This window comes from Chiloscyllium plagiosum, unplaced genomic scaffold, assembly GCF_037043375.1.
Source record: "Chiloscyllium plagiosum isolate Xiang-an unplaced genomic scaffold, Cpla_swu_hap1 HiC_scaffold_4, whole genome shotgun sequence".
NCBI classification, from domain to species: Eukaryota; Metazoa; Chordata; class Chondrichthyes; order Orectolobiformes; family Hemiscylliidae; genus Chiloscyllium; species Chiloscyllium plagiosum.
The window spans coordinates 56280809-56299118 of NW_028270142.1; the positions used below are offsets into that span (position 1 = coordinate 56280809).

At 42.2% G+C, this 18310-nt stretch overlaps 1 long non-coding RNA gene across 6 annotated transcripts in view; it reads left to right on the forward strand.

The window, feature by feature from the left end:
* Positions 1-18310, forward strand: part of LOC122549174 (uncharacterized) — a 232466-nt gene that overhangs the window by 67200 nt on the left and 146956 nt on the right. For all 6 annotated transcript variants that reach the window (XR_015756967.1, XR_015756971.1, XR_015756970.1 and 3 more), the window contains one exon: positions 14858-14940. This is a non-coding gene — a long non-coding RNA (uncharacterized LOC122549174). The remainder of the gene's footprint in view (positions 1-14857; positions 14941-18310) is intronic.

Here is an 18310-nt window from a genome sequence, read left to right on the forward strand (position 1 = left end):
GCACAGCAAACTCTCTCAAACTGCAATGGAAATAACCAGGTACTGTGTTTTAGTGATGCTGGTTGAAAGATAGATATTCACTATAGCGCTGGGGAACTTCCCAGTTCTTTGAATAATAACACAAAATTGTTCACATCTACCTGAGAGGACAGATGGAAACTCGGTTTAATGTTTTGTCTTTAAAAATGCACTTAGTAGTGCTCTAATGTGCAAAATTAGATTATATTTGCTCTAGGCCCAATACAGGCCTGGAGTGGATCCATGCTACGTAAATGAAGCTGACCCAGCCAGCTGAAGCACAGTCAGTTTATTAACTCTCGTATGGATTCTGTTAAGGCATTCGCCAGTCTAGCTCAGGATTTGAAAGTGTTTTTCAAAAAATTGATCTATAAAATGCACATTAGAGTTAAAATTGGGCAGTGCATAAGGTACACAGCAGATTGGTGTTATTCAATAAACTCTGGTATTCTGAGGTACCTTGCTACATTTGCAGTTACAGGTTATATTTGCAATATTCATTTTGTGTTAAAACATTCAACATGAAGGGTTTTAGTTTGGTTCCTGCCCCTCTGTATTATGGAATTTAAAGTACAGCTTCATCCTCATTGAGTGTTTGCAGCAGCTACCCGAAATCTTGATTTTTTTTTTGTATTCATTCATGGGATGAGGTCTTCGCTGGCTAGGCCAGCATTATATCCCTAATTTGCCCAGATGCAACTGGTCTGGAATCACCATTTAGGCCAGGCCAGGTAAGGATGGCAGTTTCCTGATGGGGTTTTTTGCAATGATCGACAATGGGTTCCAGATTTATTTATTTCATTGCATTCAAATTCCACCATCTCCTGTGGTGGGATTCGAAATCAGGATCCCAGAACATTACTTGGGTCTCTGGATTAACAGTCCAGCGATTGATACCTGTAGACCATCCCCATCTCTTGGTGTCTTCTCCTGAGCTTTGTCTGCAACAAGAACTCCTGCAATGGAATACCAGCAAGTTTTTTCATCCTGATCCTATCGGAAGAACACCTGTATTAACTGTGATGTGGAGGTGCTGGTGTTGGACTGGGGTGGACGAAGTTAAAAATCACACAACAGGTTATAGTCCAACCTGGTGTGTGTTTTTTTTAACCGAATTAACAACTTTTCTTAGAGAATGCATCTCTACCCCAATCTGGTTTATTGACACTGCAGAAATGATTCATTTTCCGGGGCTGTTTATTGTGCTGTTTGACTTGGTACGGCTCTTGTCAGTATATGTCCCTATCACTCTAGAGAATCTGTGTTTGCAAATGTCCCTCCTTCCTGATTACAGGCTGCGAGAAAACAAACAATGCCCTTTTTAAATCTCAAAATGTAGTTTAGACTAATCTAATTAAAAGAAATGTGTTTATTTCCTCTCTCTCTCTCTCTCTCTCTCTCTTTCTCTTTCTCTGTCTTTCTGTGTTCCTTAATACAGCCGAGGTTGAAATTTAAAAGTCATTACTCAGAGGATGTGAGGTTAGGGCTATAAACACATGACACATCTCAGTTCCTGCTGACTGAGATCCTTCGAGATCATTTCTTTGACTGTTCCTTTGTTGCTTGTGCCAGTCTCCGCTTCTGATTAGATTACAGTGCCAGGCTATTGTGAGTCTGTGTGTGAATCAGTCCACTTTGTGTTATCATCAGTCTACCTTGGCGTAGTGCCCAGTCTAAATTTGTTTGTGTGTGTGTGTGTGTATAATGCAAACAAATGATTGAGAATTACTGGGACGACTAGACAAATTGCCTTATCAGTCTTGAGTGTGAAATTCTGTTGAACAACAAGGCTGATCTTTCCTTGCAGAATTTTTGAGTTGACAGCTTGCTGTCTAGACAGAGAAACTCCAGGTTTAAAGATAGGAGTCAGGTCGTGATGTTTCGCCTCGTCTTTTCAGGTTGCATCCAACCCAAGCACAGGAAGTAGCTTAAGAAATGAAATTTATTCTCATGGATAACTGGATGATCAGATTTAACTTGCTTGTGAAGGATGAAATTTGGATGAAATATTAGTTATTGTAAATCAATTTGGGTTTATCACTGTTTTATTTGCAGTGCAAGTATTTATTGAGTCGATATATCAATTTTAATAAAAGTGTTTAAGCACGAATAGTCAGACAGCTTGGCTGTTGGGTTCTAATTCACAGGGATTTGACTTGCATTGGAAAATAGACTCAAGTCTGGGTGCTTGGTTTTCCTTGGTAAATGTGGGCTGTCCCTTGGTCACTGTAGATTCCTGTGAAATCCATTGACATCCCAAGGCCGATTGAGAAAAGAACATCAATTGCTTCCTTGTATTCCATGTGGGACTCCTGTTAAAGATGCCTTTAGCCATTTTCAGCAAATGCAAGTTAACAATGGGAGGATATTGTGAAGATAATGCTATAGTCCCACAAAAGGCCGCATTGTGTAATATCTTGGAACTGCGGTCTCTCAATCTAATCAAAACACTGTATTTTATTCCTGCACATTAACAAATCAGGCTCAGTTATTCCGGTTGGGTAAACCTTTTTGATTACTTTTTGTTCATCTGTTTATCCTGCAGCTCAAGGTGTCACACATTTGCTGCTTCCTATGAGACTTGGATTTTCAGCTTTTACTGTCTGGCTCCTGCTTCTCTTCCCTATATTCCAGCACTACCCATCCTCCTCACAAAATAAACTCTCTCAGCTTATCTCATCGTCCATGAGGCCCACCTCCTTCTCCCTGAAGACAATTCCCACAACATTCCCAGCAGCTGGACTTGTTCCTGGCTCCCACACTAGCTGCCATTTGTAAATGCTACTCTCTTCCCAGTTAGTGTCCTCTTTTTCATCACACTCCACTCAAACCCATCCAACTTCATTCTGTCTCCCATCGGTCTTCAGTCTGGCTCGCTAACCCCACCCCCCATGACCCACCCTTGCCCTTTCCTCCTCTCATGCTCTCTCTCTCTCACTCTCTCACACACACAAACACACATACATGCACCTCTCTCACACACACACCTCTCTCTCTCTCACCTCTCCTTTCTCTTTCTACCCCCTTCTCCCGACCCCTCACTCCCACATTCCCTCCCTGCTCTCCTGTTGCCCCTCTTCCCCCTTCTCTTCCCCATTCCCTCCCTCTCTCTTTCTCCCCCCCCCCACTCTCTTCTTCCTCTCCTTTCTCTCTTTTCTTCCTCGCTCTCTCTTCTGCTTTCTCTCTCATCTCTTGCACTCCTTCCTCGTGCACCCTCCCCCACCAAACACCTCCCCCCTTGCAACCCCCATCGCACACCCCCATCATCCCCCATGTCTCGTCTTTCCCCCCGCCTCACCTCTTCTTCCCCACCACTCCTTCTCTCTCTCTCTCTCTCTCTCCTCTCTGTTCCCAATTCCCCCCATAACCATTATGATTATGGGAGATTATGACCCTTAAGTACCTGTACTTCAATTTCCTACCTAGTGCTTGATAATCCCCACGCAAATCCTCCTTCCTAGCCTTGCCTATGTTGTTAGTCCCAACGTGGACCACAACAACTGGATTCTCCCCCTTCCGCTCCAATATCCTTTCAAGCTGGTTGGAGATGTCCTTCACCCTGGCATCAGGCAGGCAACACATCATGCGGGACACCCAGTCCGGCTTGCAAACTATACTATCTGTCCCCCTAGTTATAGAATTGCCTATAACAACTACTTGTCTTTTTGCTCCCTCTCTTGAATGGCCTACTGCATCATGGTGCTGTGGTCAGCTGGCTCATCCTGTCTACAGCCCTTTCCCTCATCTGTACAGGGAGCAAGAATCTCATATCTGTTGGACAAGGCCAAGGGCTAAGGCTCCTCCCCACCTGAACTCAAAATCCCCCTACCTGCCTCACTTACAGTCACACCCTGTTTCCCTGATCACTAACTGAATTTGAATTACCTAATCTACCAGGTGTGACTGCCTCCTGAAACAAAGTGTCCAGGTAACTCTTCCCCCCCCCCCTCTCCAGGATGTGTCACAGAGTTTGAAGCTCAGAACGCACCTACTTAAATAGCAATCACTTGCCTCCTTGCTCTGACCTCACTTCTGCCCAGCTCCCATGCTGCCTCTGGACGCCATTGATAGGAGTTAACCTCCCTGTGCATGATGCCTTGCTGCATCCCTGCACCACCTGGTTGGATCTCTGCCTCCTGCCCCCGCTGATATACAATCTTGGATGTGCCAGAACTTCCTCCAGCTAAAATACACGGAAAACCAGAGTCATCTTCTTTGGCCCCGTGACAAGTATCTGTCTTCCGTTTACAATTTCTGCACAGCTCTTCAGTTGAACCAGGCTGTTCTTCACCTCAGTGTCCCTGAATGATGCTCCCGATCCCAATTTCCTTCCACTTCAAAGCCTGTTTACTTGCACCTATGTAACATCAGATGATCATTTCCTCTACTGCTCACCATTTGGCCTTAAAGATCTATTTCTATCAAAAAAAAACTACATTCGCTCCAACCTTCCCCACATTCAGCTTGCTTATAACCCTGTTAGTGCTGACCTGCATTAGCCGCCATTTTTTCCAAGGCCCTCATTGCAGTTTTCATCCCTCCGAAGTTTCATGTGCCCCACTGTTATAATTTCCTTCAGCTCTCCTCTCCCAAATGTTCCCCTTCTGCAGACTCTTAACACCCTAAGACATAAAGGTAATTGTTTGACTGACCCACACACACCGTCACCACCCTCTGGAATTTCCCTGTTTGTTCTCATATGACCCTGTGAAATACTTTGGGTGTTCTAAAACTGAAAATTATTGGGGGTCGCATAACCATAAGTAGTGAGCAGGCCAAGTACTTATTTAAGTGACCTCTCCAGGTGGGTTTTAACAACAAGTAATAAGTCTGTTTTACCTTGGAGTATCGCAGTTGAAGTCTGAAATGACAAAGTCCGCTTCCACTTTGCAACTTCTAAGAGATTTTGATTGGAACATTTTCTGTTTTTCTTAAGAAAGGAGAACATTATACAATCTCTGCATCCTAACATTCGATCCCATCCCTCTCGGACTTGCATGCCGGTGTGTGTGTTAAATTGCATGAGTGAACTTGGAGTGCAGTACAGTAATCTAACAGTATTCCTGAAAAAAATGAATGTAGTTTCAGCTCATAGAATTGTGGATATGATCACTGGAATACATTTTTCAGGAACGTGGCCTCTCCTACATTGTACTGTTCATTTTTGTGTTAAAAATTTGGCTCCGTTTAGATTTGGTAAATAAGTACCTTGTATAAAACCGGTGCTCGCTTTTAAAGGCTGTGTCTTCCTGTTAGGAGAACTGTAATCGAAATCTGTTCGCAAAGTATTTTGGATAACAGCAGCTTGCAGTTATATAGCATTTCTGAATTAGTCTAGTATCCCAAAGAGTGTTGGTGAAGCATCGTCACTCTTTGGGATACTAGACATCGAGAGAAAATTTGACAGCAGGCCTTATTAGGAGCTGTGAGGATCATAGAATCCTGGAATCCCTACAGTGTGGGAGCAGGCCATTTGGTCTATCAAGTCAACACTGGCCCTCCAAAGAGTAGCCCACCCAGGGTTTACAGGGTCTGTTTGGTCCAGTGTGTTAGAGGACAACTACTTGGTAGTTTGATGAAAAGAGAAATGCCTTGAACAGGATATATACTGCTGCTTTCCTTCACTCATGACGAATTACATCAATGTGATAATGATGATGCAGAAACTGCATGAGAGATAAGTAATTCTCCTCCAAGATCATGAGCAGTGTCCACCCGTCCCTGTACTCCCACTGAGAAGACTGAATCATGATGGGTCATACCTGAGGCACTCCTTGCCATTGACCTTTTCAGACCCATGCACAACATTTCAAGGCAGCTAAGAGAAATTTGTTTCTTTTGGGGTTTGGAAAGTGAATGGCTGGCCTGTTTTCTGTTGTTGAGACAGAAACCCCAGTCAGTTTTCAATGTAAGTCAATTGGCTTGCAGTTCGCTGTTAAATGAGCTGACTAAATCGCTAACCCCTGAACTTGTCACCTGTCTGAATCTATGGCCTGTGACTAATGGAGTGCCACAAGGATCGGTGCTTGGTCCACTACTTTTCATCATTTATATAAATGTTCTGGATGTGAACATAGGTATAGTTAGTAAGTTTGCAGATGATACAAAATTGGAGGTGTAGTGGACAGTGTAGAAGGGATACCTCAGATTACACCAGGATCATGATCAGATGGTTCAATGGGCTGAAGAGTGGCAGATGGAGTTTAATTTAGCTAAATGTGAGGTGTTGCATTTTGGGAAAGCAAATCTTTGCAGGACTTGTAACCTTATTGGTAAGGTCCTAGGGAGTATTGCTGAACAAAGTGTCCTTGGAGTTCCTTGAAAGTAGAGTCGCAGGTAGATAGGATAGTGAAGAAGGCGTTTGGTATGCTTTCTTTTATTGGTCAGAGCATTGAGTTCAGGAGTTGGGAAGTCATGTTGCAGCTGTACAGGATGTTGGTTAGGCCACTTTTGGAATATTGCGTGCAGTTGTGGTCTTCCTATTGGAATGATGTTGTGAAACTTGAAAAGGTTCAGAAAAGATTAACAAGGATGTTGTCGGGGTTGGAGGATTTGAGCTATAGGGAAAGGTTGAATAGGCTAGGGTTGTTTTCCCTGGAGTGTTAAAGGCTGAGGGGTGACCTCATAGAGGTTTATAAAACCATGGGGGCATGGATAGGATAAATAGACAAAGTCTTTTCCCTGGGGTGGGGGGAGTCCAGAACTAGAGGACATAAGTTGAGGGTGAGAGAGGAAAGATATAAAAGAGCCGTAAGGGGTGACGTTTTCACACAGAGGGTAGTACGTGTATGGAATGAGCTGCCAGAGGAAGTGCTGGAGGTTGGTACAATTGCAACATTTAAAAGGCATCTGGATGGGTATGTGAATAGAACGGGTTTAGAGGGATATGGGCCGGGTGCTGGCAGGTGGGACTAGATTGGGTTGGGATATCTGGTCGGCATGGACAAGTTGGACCAAAGGATCTGTTTCCGTGCTGTACATCTCTATGACTCTGTCTTGCAGCACAGTAGGGCCTATGGTAGGACTGTGCAGCTAGTAACTCATGAGCAAACTGTACAGGTTGCGTGTATCGTCATTACCTCTCACTGGCAGAATGGCTGCCATCTTTAGAAATTGACCATCCATTGGTGATAAATGGATCCTTAGCCAATGGCACAACCTTTCTGCCAGTGAGGAGGCTGCTCCTGGGAGCCCTGCACACTTAGGTGTGGGGTTTGGCAGGTAACGGAGGGCAGGGTACTGAGGCTGTAATTCCAACGTTGGAGGGTCAACAATCCTGTGCAGAGAAGGGGGCACTGACCAGGCCAAAAGGAGGAAACTGAGCATCTCGACAGTCTCTGAGATTGGACTGAGTTTAGTAATGGTGTGGGAAGAGGCTGGGAAGTGGGCTGTTTGGAGTGGAGTGGGTAGTGGAGCTCTATGAGCTGGCTTTCCTTCCCATTACCATGTCACTGGTCGTGAAGACATCCAGCTCTAATAGTCATTCAACCTGGCAGTGAGAGGATGCCTTACCTGCCCTGGCAGGTGGATTTCCAGACTGGGATTACCTTATCTCCAGCAAGATCAGCTGGGCATGTGAATGCTTGGCCCACGGACCCCAGCTTTAACTAGTTTGAGACCCCTTGTGTTCCCATCTCCAGTCTCCCCTCGTGTCCACCCAGTTTAAGCTCATGTGAAATGGTGGCTAGTTTGGAAAGGTGAAGCTCTCGAGGGAGTGATATGAACAGATACGATGTGGGAAATTTGAAGTTTCCATGGTAATAACATGACACAGTGATGAGAGACAGTGCACGTCTGAGTTGCTAATTTTTTTCCATTGCAACAGAACACTCCTACAGGATGGACAGAATTATTCTGAATTAACTGCAGCTAATTCAATGACGTGGTGTCGAATTGTGTAAACTGTTTAAATACACCAGGAGCTGAAGTCCCTTTGCCTCCCTGTGTAAATAGTGCAGATGCTTGAAAATCTGAAACGGAGCGTGCTCGGTACAAAGCAGGCTTCGGGGGTATCTCTGCAGCAAACAGGCATGTTAACCTTTGGAATAAACTGAGGCACACTGACTGCATCTGTCATAAGACCAGGCCTTTGGATCAGTGCCCACTCTCTTTGTTATTTATACATTACAACAGTTACCTGATGCAATTTGCAGCAATCAACAGAGCTGCTGCTATGACATAGCATAACTCCATGCATGGTTAACAATAAAAAGAAACAGATGAAATGTTTTATTCTTTCTGTACTATTGTTTTATGGTTGATTTTGATTTATGTTCAAATGAAATAATCCAGAATATAAAAAGGGTAATTTTCCATACCAAAACATTGACCCTTCTTGATTTAATAAGCGCTGCTCCATTTTCAAAACATGCTAGTCCCTGTGCAGTTAAGACCTGTGAGTTCAGTGAAAGCTGGGGGAAAAGATGCCATTCAACATATCTTCCTGGTGAAAGCTCTCAGTCATGCCTTTGACTGTCTGTCAATGCTTAAAATCATCCATGGTGCACCTGACTTCTCGTCCCAAGAATGCAAACCAGCACCTGCACCATTTGATCTGTCTTTGGACTCTTGCATCCAGAAGGATATTTGTACCCAGTGCGATAACACTTGTGTTAGCTCCTGTAACCGAAGAGCTTGGCATGGCTAACACAGTGCTGAAAGACTCAGCAGACTTGTTTTAAACCTCCTGGTATGTACATACACGACAGTCACAAGCATTTCAGTATCGGACTGATATTATTCGGCTACAAATAATGGCACAATTTCATCAGTGTGTTATGCTCCAAGTGGCCCCAGTTAGGATGGAGCCTGAGACCTTGTATACCATTGACGCACATTCAGTGATGCAGTGATGACATCATGAGCATGTCTCTGAAAGGTTTTTTTTTAGATTACTTACAGTGTGGAAACAGGCCCCTCGGCCCAGCAAGTCCACGCCGACCCGCCGAAGCGCAACCCACCCAGACCCATTCCCCTACATTTACCCCTTCAGCTAACACTACAGGCAATTTAGCATGGCCAATTCACCTAACCTGCACATTTTTGGATTGTGGGAGGAAACCGGAGCACCTGGAGGAAACCCACGCAGACACGGGGAGAATGTGCAAACTCCACACATACAGTCGCCTGAGGCGGGAATTGAACCCGGGTCTCTGGCGCCATGAGGCAGCAGTACTAACCACTGTGCCGCCAATTTTTTAAAAAAAAAATAACCCTCCATCACCACCCTCTGTCTTCTACCTTTGAGCCAGTTCTATATCCAAATGACTAGTTTTTTTTTGCAGCATCTGAACTGAGAGACATAATGCAATAGCCTTCAGAAGAGAATGGGAGAAAATTTGATTAAAAGCAGAGATAAATATTCTTAATGCAAGTTGTTCCTTTACTTTGCATGGTAAGGTACCAACAAAGCCGTCATGGCAATGACGTGCTTCAGCACTTCACTTTAAAGTTATTCATTTTTTACAGTGTTATGTCAGAGTCTGATATACATGTCTGTGTTTCCAGTTATCATGACCGCAAGAGATTTGCAGCTATAAATCCTGTTAGGATTTGTCACCGCATATAATAAATGCACCTGAACAAGGTGTCAGACTCTAACTCATAACCTTCAATAAACTACTTTTTGAAGTGAAATTGCTGATGTAAGTTTGACGGTGCAGCAACTAATTTACGCACAAGTTAAATCCTACAAGCTACAGTGAGCATAATGTGATCTGAAAGATCAGACCTAGCAAAGGGTAAGTTTCTACAAGTTGCATTAGCTAGTCTCATCAATTTTCTTTGGTGCCCTGGAATAAAGCAGCACTCCAATCTGAGGTTGTTTCATTGGCTGCAAGATGGGCATTCATTCTCAACAATGGATTAATTGTAACTGCTTCACTGTGTCCGGTTCATGCCCGATGAGAATCTGAGTGGACCTCCACAGAGTATCTGTAGGCACATCTGTAAATGGTACTTCATTCCAGGAGTTGGGAATGTGAACCAGACTGGCACTGCAGTACTGAGGAGGAATAGCATTGTCACTGATGCCCTTCTTTGAATGAGATTTTAAACCCAACACAATGTCGTTTGGCTGATTATTGATGAACTCAAAGAAAAGCAAGGCAGTTACTAAAGTCCTAACTGATCTATTTGTTATTTTGAGAGCTTTTGTATTCAAATTGCTGAATTTATCTGTATATTTACTAACCAATTTGAAATGAATATACTGCATGTGATGCACTTAGTACTTAATTACTCTTTTAAAAATTATTGCTGTATAAATCTAGTTCATTCTCATTTGATCTGTACTTTACATTTGCACTCTGATTTAGTAGAAACCCCAACTCATTATCTTCCTGCAACCTACTAGGCTAATTGTACCACCTCAGTTACTGCACCATCTTTAAGGTTGATTAATCTCCTTGTTAACTTTCATGTCAAGATGGACAGTAGTTAGCTCTTTCAGAAACCTTTACCCACCTGGTATTAACTGCAAAGTTGGAATTTTTCTTCAGGTACAGAGAGAGTCTGTTATAGAGAATACAATAGCAATGCATCAGATGGGATCCAACTGCTCATTAAGCACTGATGTAAGAACAACATCCGCTTGTGGAGTAACTCTTTGATCCTTTTGAGATGTGACTTTGGAATGTTATCCTTGGAACAGTCTACAGGATAGAGTTTCTCCTAACACCTCAGTCAGGAATTAAGTAAACAGTGTCTGAAACTCCATGGGCATATTTCTCATAATAATATGGATTAAACTGCCTACTTAAGTGGCTTGACTCAGGTACTGGAGCCTTTCTACAGCAGCTAATGACACAAACCAAGGCTGGGTGGGTGAGTATGAATGCTAAAGAGTGGTACTTTTTAAGAAAAACGCTTTTTAATATTATTGATATTTTTGTTTTATTTGGTGCCGGGTCGTGTTGCTGACTGGACCAGTATTTGTTGCTATCCCTAGTTCTCCTGAGAAGGTGATTCCTCGATCAAAATTGTTAAAACAGATTACCTGATCCAGCATTGTATTGCTGTCCTTGAGAGGTACCTGTGCACAGATTGTCATATCGTAGAAATCATAGCAGACACAAGTGACGTGACCTCAGAAGTGCTTTATTGCCTGCAAAGTGCTTTGGGATGGGGATCAAGGAAGGTGCCATATTAAATACACTTCTTCCTGTGGTGGCTTCAAGGCAGTAGGTTTGACTATTTGGAGGTTATGTTCAGATGAGTATTTAATCCATTTCTTAACATGGAAATCAACTCCAGTATTGAAGATATGACATTCCTAAATTGAGTACCAATGATGAGAGTTTTATGAAAAGGTTTGTAGCTCGAGTTGCGGATGAAGTTGTAAGGTTTGTTCGCCGGGCTGATGGTCTGTCCGGTCTGGTATCGATGTGTCTCTGTTTCCTGGTATTTCTGGTTCTGATCTGAGTGGGTCCAGTTCAGTGTGTCTATTGATTGAGTTCCGGTTGGAGTGCCAGACTTCAAGGAATTCTCTGGGGTGTCTCTGTTTTGCCCGTGCTAGGATTAACAGTTGATGAAGGGCTCCGGCCTGAAGCATCGATTTTCCTGCTCCTCGGATGCTGCCTGACCTGCTGTGTTTTTCCAGCAATACACTCTCAACTCCGATTTCCAGCATCTGTAGACCTCACTGTCTCCTAGGTTCTGGAAGAAAGCCTATTTGCACTACATCTGCTGGTTCTGCAGTTGTTGTCTTTGTTCAAAAGGCAAGAATTTGATCTTTGTGGCCAGTGTTCACCATCAAACTTATTTCACATTGCTGTTATTTCAGGCTGCACTTGCTGAGACTGAGGAGCATGCGTGTCAGCAGCAATTATTATAAATATAGTTGTTAAGACCATTAAGTGGCACTATTTTAATGAACCAATATATTGAGTCACAAACTACTAAACAAAGTATAACCTCTCTTTTTAATTTCTAATCATTGATTTAACATTGTATGCATGCGCAGTCAGCCTAATCAGCAGCGTGTGTTTGTTTGTCTCTGTGTAAGCAAGTACATCCCTTTTTTTTGTTATTGTATCTGAACATAGGAACATTAGTTTTGGCCATTTAGTCTGTCAAGCATGTTTTATCACTTGGTGAAGTTGCATGTTATTTGTGATTAATTCGATAGACTTGACTTTGCCTGCCATTTAGAAAATCTTATTCAATACTGATGTTTCTGAGCATGGTCAAGTCTTTAATAGGTCTGTAATGATGTTCTGTAGAACGATGGTGATTATATCATCTCAAATTTGGAGACCAATATTCAACTCAGTGCAAAAAGCAAAATGCAGCAGATACTCAAAATTTAAAATAGAAGCAGAAAACAGTAGAAAAAAAATGCAGGTCTATCTGACCTGCTGAGTATTTCCAGCATTTTCTCTCTGTATTTTAGCATAGACCATTCATATCTGGGTACATCCAATCACTGATGTGGCTGAATCTAGTGGATAGCGAACATCGTACAAGAATCAAAAGCAGATTGGTGAAAAGATGACAAGAGTTTTTTTCTGATTATTCTGAGACATTTGTGTAATGCTGTTTTTCACATAGAAGAGAGCAAATGAGATTATGTGCTAATGTTCCAGACAAACGGAAATCAGGAGTCGAATGCTTGCCAGCAATTCGATGTGTATGACCTTTTTAGTATCATTTGTTGCAGACAGTTTTCTAGTGCAGGTCTGCTGGCTGCATGAACTTGTGTGAATCCTTTAAACAGTACTTGGTGTTTGGTTTGCTGCCAGCGAAGTTAGGTCTGGAGACGTATCTTGAGATTTCTGTGAACACAACTACTACTTCCATTTGGTGAGACAAGGAATATTTTCTATGGCAGGATACCTCCTCCAGCCTCCTGTCGTATTCAGGCATGATTTTACTGAATTGAATCCTTGTGCTCAGTTTATTTTGTTCCTGTCCATCTATATATCAACACGATGTAGAGGATTATTTCCATTCTTTGGATGACTAACCACTATAACGTATAGTTGATTTTTTTGCGGCAATTTTCTACTTGCTATATTTGAAATTTATACTTTTATAAAGAACTTTTCAAAAATGAATCCATAATTTCAAAATGGCTACAGAATTATTTAAAAAAGTATTTATAACAATTAGTAACATTTATATTCATAGCGTCATAGAGTTATACAGCATGGAAACAGACTCTTCGGTCGAACTCATCCATGCCGATCAGACATCCTAAATTAATCTAGTCCCATTTGCCAGCATTTGGCTCAAATCCCTCTAAACCCATCCTATTCACATGCCTATCCAGATGCTTTTTAAATGTTATATTTGTACCACCATCAACCATTTCCTCTGGTAGATTATTCCACACGTGCTACTCTCTGCATGAAATGGTTGCCCCTCAGGTCCATTTTTATATCTTTCCCCTCTTCACCCTAAATCTATGCTATCTAATTTTGGACTCCCCCACCCTGGGAAAAAGACCTTGTTTATTTACCCTATCCATCCCCCTCATAATTTTATAAACCTCTATAAGGTCACCTCTCAGCCTCTGATGCTCCAGGGGAAAAAGGCCCCAGCCTGTTCAGCCTCTCCCCGTAGCTCAAACCCTCCAATCCTGGTAAAATCATTATAAATCTTTTCTGAACCCTTCCAAGTCTCCCTTAATTACTTAGAGAAAGTGAGGACTGCAGATGCTGGAGATCAGAGCTGAAAAATGTGTTGCTGGAAAAGTGCAGCAGATTAGGCAGCATCCAAGGAGCAGGAGAATCGACGTTTTGGGCATAAGCCCTTCTTCAGGAACGTTGATTCTCTTAATTACTTAGAGTCATACAGCACAGAAACAGACTCTTTTTGGTCCAACCAGTCCATGCCAAACATAATCCCAAGCTAAATTAGTCCTACCTGCCTTCTCCTGGCCTATATCTCTCCAAACCTTTCCTATTCATGTATCCATCCAAATGTCTTTTAAGTGTTGTAATTGTACCCACATCCACCACTTCCTCAAAGTTCATTCCACATGCAAACCATCCTCTGTGTAAAAACATTTGCCTTTTATGTCTTTTTAAAATCTCTCTCCTCTTAAAACTGTGCCATCTAGTCTTGAAATCCTCCACCCTAGAGAAAAGACACTTGCCATTTACTTTATCCATACCTGCCATGATTTTATAAACCCGTAAAGTCACTCTCAACCTCCCACCCTCCAGTGAAAAATGTCCCAGCCTATCTAGCCTCTCAAGCCCTCCATTCCTGGCAACATTCTGGCAAATCACTTCTGAACCCATTCCAGCTTAATAAAATCCTTTCTCTAACAGGGAAAGCAGAACTGGAAACAGTACTCCCGAATAGGCCTCACCAGCATCCTGCACAACCTCAACCACAAACTTGAAAGAATTATATACCTGAATCCCTTGGTCTCTCTGTTTGACTGGAATGTTCCCTAGTTGGCAGTACATAATTGTAGATTTTGTTGGATGTTGAGTATTTCTGACAGAAAGCTGCCACAAATGACATATCCAAGGCATAACAATTGACAAAGGTGGCTTTAATTCTTCAAATTCTTTAAATTCTCAATTGTCTTTTTACCCTTTTTGTTTTTGCAAACCTGTATTGACCGATAGGATGGCCCTGGTAGCCTGCCTCCAGCATTGTGCATGGTCGACCTACACATAATAGTTCAGTCAGCTTTTCTTTTTCTGTTCTTGCACCAGCCTAAGATGAGTCTTGTAGAGAATGGAACCAAAGATGGAGTGTCTAATACTGTGCCTCTGTGTGTTAATTAAAGCACTGCTGCTGTGCAGCAAGGTCAGGCATTTAATCTATCACGTCTTCTTTCTTTCGATCACTAATTGTTCTCCTTTTTTTGTTTCTTATGAAGGCATTGATTCCCAGTATTTCCATGGGCACCAGAATCACACTGATGTCTCAACAATGGCCATTCTTAGTGTATGAAACTTGACGGTGAGTATCAGCAAGCGACTTAACTGTGTTAGTGTGTGTATGTATATAGACATGTATATTGAGAAAGTTAATGGTTGATTTATAGAGGTATTTAATACTGTACATAGAAAAGAAGAATTTGTTTCCAGTGACAATAGGGGACCCAGACTTAAGTCATTGGCAAAAAACAAAAAGAGTTAAAATGGGGGGAGGGGGGTGCCACTGTGAAAGGCGCTTGAAGCAGATTCAATGCTGACATTCAAAGCGAACAGAGTAAATATTTAAAGGAAAGTTTTGCCAAGCTATGAGGAAAGGCTGCAGGAATCAGATAATTTGGATAGCCCTTTCACAGAGCCTGTATAGGCATGGTGCTTCGAATTACTTTAGTGACTGTGTATGCCATTATTGGTATGAGGAGCAGCGAGGGAAAACTGAGTTCTCACTCATAATGGAACATGTTAAGAGGAAAATTGGTCAGGATTTTCAGAATTAACGAGAGATTTTGATGTATAAAGGAAACACCCATTTCCACTGGCCAGTGAATTGGTGACTGGAGATTATAGCTTTGAAATGATCTAAAAAAAATCAAAGGGCAAGCTCAGGGACATTTTTTAAAATATTGAGCAGTCCATTACAGGCCCATGTTTTAAATAGTGTCTGTGTCACCTGGAGAGCTGGCTGAGTTATTTTCTCCTTCCCAGCCTTTTCATCAGCTGTGGTGGCCTAATAGTCTCTGGCCTTACACTATTTGAATAGGAAGGGATATGGGATAAAGTCCTGAATAGGAGGGATAAGAGCCAAATGTTGGCAAATGGGACTAGATTTATATAGAATATCTGGTTGGCATGGACGAGTTGGACTGAAGGGTCTGTTTCCTGTCTAACTCTACAACTTTGCACAGACCGAGGGTGGAAATTGTATTATAACCAATTGCTTTTGACTGGCACATCACACACTTAGAGGTGTTAATGCAGTTCTCAGATTTAAAAGCTGTTTTAAATTAAATCTTCGTTCAAAAGGATTTCTGTTCCAAAAATGCTATTATAAGCATTTCTGAAGGAAGTTGTTGGAGCAAGTGTACAAGCAATAATTAGATTTCGACTAAAATGGAGCTTTACTGTAAATCCCACAGCAACTGGAAGCTGACATGAAAGAAAAAGGCTTGTGTCTAAACAGTATCTTCATGACTTCAGGGTGCCCTAAGTATTTGACAGCTGGCAGAAGTATGTTTGAATTGTAGCTACTGGAAACATGCAACCAGTTTACACCCAGCAAGCTCCTCATACACTAACCCGGGGTGGGGAACCTGCGGCCTTCTACGCCATTGTTGTCACCTTTTGAATGAATCCAAATTTTGCAGAACAAATCTTCTATTTTTTATTAATATGTTGTTTTCGTCCTTTATTATTTTTATTTTAATCTTAAAATGAATATATTTAAAACACCAGAGAGTAAAAGAAAATTCAACAAAATAATCCTCACAGACTGAAGAATATATAATTGGAGTTTCTTTGATGCGGTCTTATTAAACTAGAACTAACATCATGCAGCCATCCAACATGAAAAGGTTCCCCACCTCTGCACTAACCTGTAAACGTCAGGAATTAATTTCTGGTGGAGAGTTAAATGTTGTTCGAAGCCCAAGAAACTCCCCTGCTGTCATTTTGAAATTGTGTCTGGGAGTAGTTTACATGCACCAAAGGGTGCAGTCAGGACCTTGGTTTCTCATCTTGGTCATCTTGAAATCCGAGGAGAGTTGCGCTGGAGCTTCCCCAACACAGTTGCAGGAGAGGGACTGAAAAAGACCAGAGATTCGATCTCTTCGACAGTTAAAACTGGTTAATGTGCTCATGTCACTTGAACAAATTGTTCAGAGTCTGTTAACGTGGTTTGTGCAGCAATTTAACATAAGTTGTGTTGGCTAATATGCTAATCTAGACCGTTCTGCAATGAGACTTGAATCCTCAGTTTCCGGGCCCAGTGGTAAAATTTCTCTCTGGTCATGGCTGATAGTGGCTAACTAAAGTTAGGTGTTCTGTTATCCAATGGCAAATCTTGCACAGAAGTTTTCCATGTTTTATATAAAGGAATTGAGTTTATTTCCCAGGCCAAAACTCCTATTCATTCTAGTGACCATATTTCTACTCCATCCTTGTTAACCATTAGTCAGGCAGTTGTAGTAGCCTGAATTCATTCCTATTAACCAGTCACCGATTTAATGACCCATTGATGCTAGCGTTTGAAGATCAGACCCCCAAAAGAAACAATCATTCATCAGGTGCCATTCAGGTTACACATTAAATCCGGGCTAGTTTTAACCAAACTCACTTATCAGAAAAGAACGTTTCGTGCCTGTGACCAAAATGTATTAATCTGATGGATGCAAGATGAAGGCTCAATGATCTTTCACTGAGTTAGCCTTTCAAACCCCAGAGACAATGGCAATAACAACTTACATTTATATAATACCTTTAATATAATAATGTGTCCTGGTTTTTTACAGAAGTATTACAAATCAAAAGAGAACACCAAGCCACATAGGGAGAGATTCTGTCAAATAACCAACCTGTCAAAGAGTATCTGAGTTGGGGGGGGGGGAAGTGGAGTGAGGTAGAGATGGAGAGCTGTCTGGAAGAAATTCTCGAGCTTTGGGCCAAGGCAGCTGAAGTCCAGGCTGCATGAGGTTTAATTCCATAAGATGTGGGAATGAGAGGAGTACAGTTTGTTTGGAGGGTTTTGGGGCTGGAGGAGATTAGAGGTCGGGCATGATGGAGGAATTTGAGAAGTGCAAAGACAAGATGTTGCTTGACCAGGAGCCAATGTAGGCATGACAGAGGAATGGGACTGGCTGTGAGTTACAGCATGGGCAACAGGGTGTTAGAAGAGCTCAAGTTTCCAAAGGACAGAATGTGGGAGACCAGCCAGGAATATGCTGGGATAGTCTTGCCGTGAGATAACAAAGGCATAAAACAGGGTTTCCAACAGCAGGTGAGTGGATGAAATTGGACATTGTTGCAATGATGGCAATATGTATCTTAATAATGGCATGACTACAAGTTTAGCTGCTTATTTCAGAATCACCGATGACACCAAGTTTGTGAATAGTGCAGCTTAATCTCTAGCTGGTTGCTAGGGAGCAGAGTTTGGAATAGAAACCAAAGGCATTGACTTCAGCCTTCGCAGTATTTAATTGGAGGAAATGTCTGCTTGTTCCAATGAGCAGTCTGATTTAGCAACAATCACTGAGAGAGAGAGAGAGAGAGAGAGGTGGTGCTGCTGTTTACAGTAAGAGTCATTTCCCTTGAACGAGATCTGGGGCTTGTGACCATTGATGTTAAATACTCAGCCTCTGCCTTTGAATGATGGAGATGAGATATAGGAGGGAGGGGAA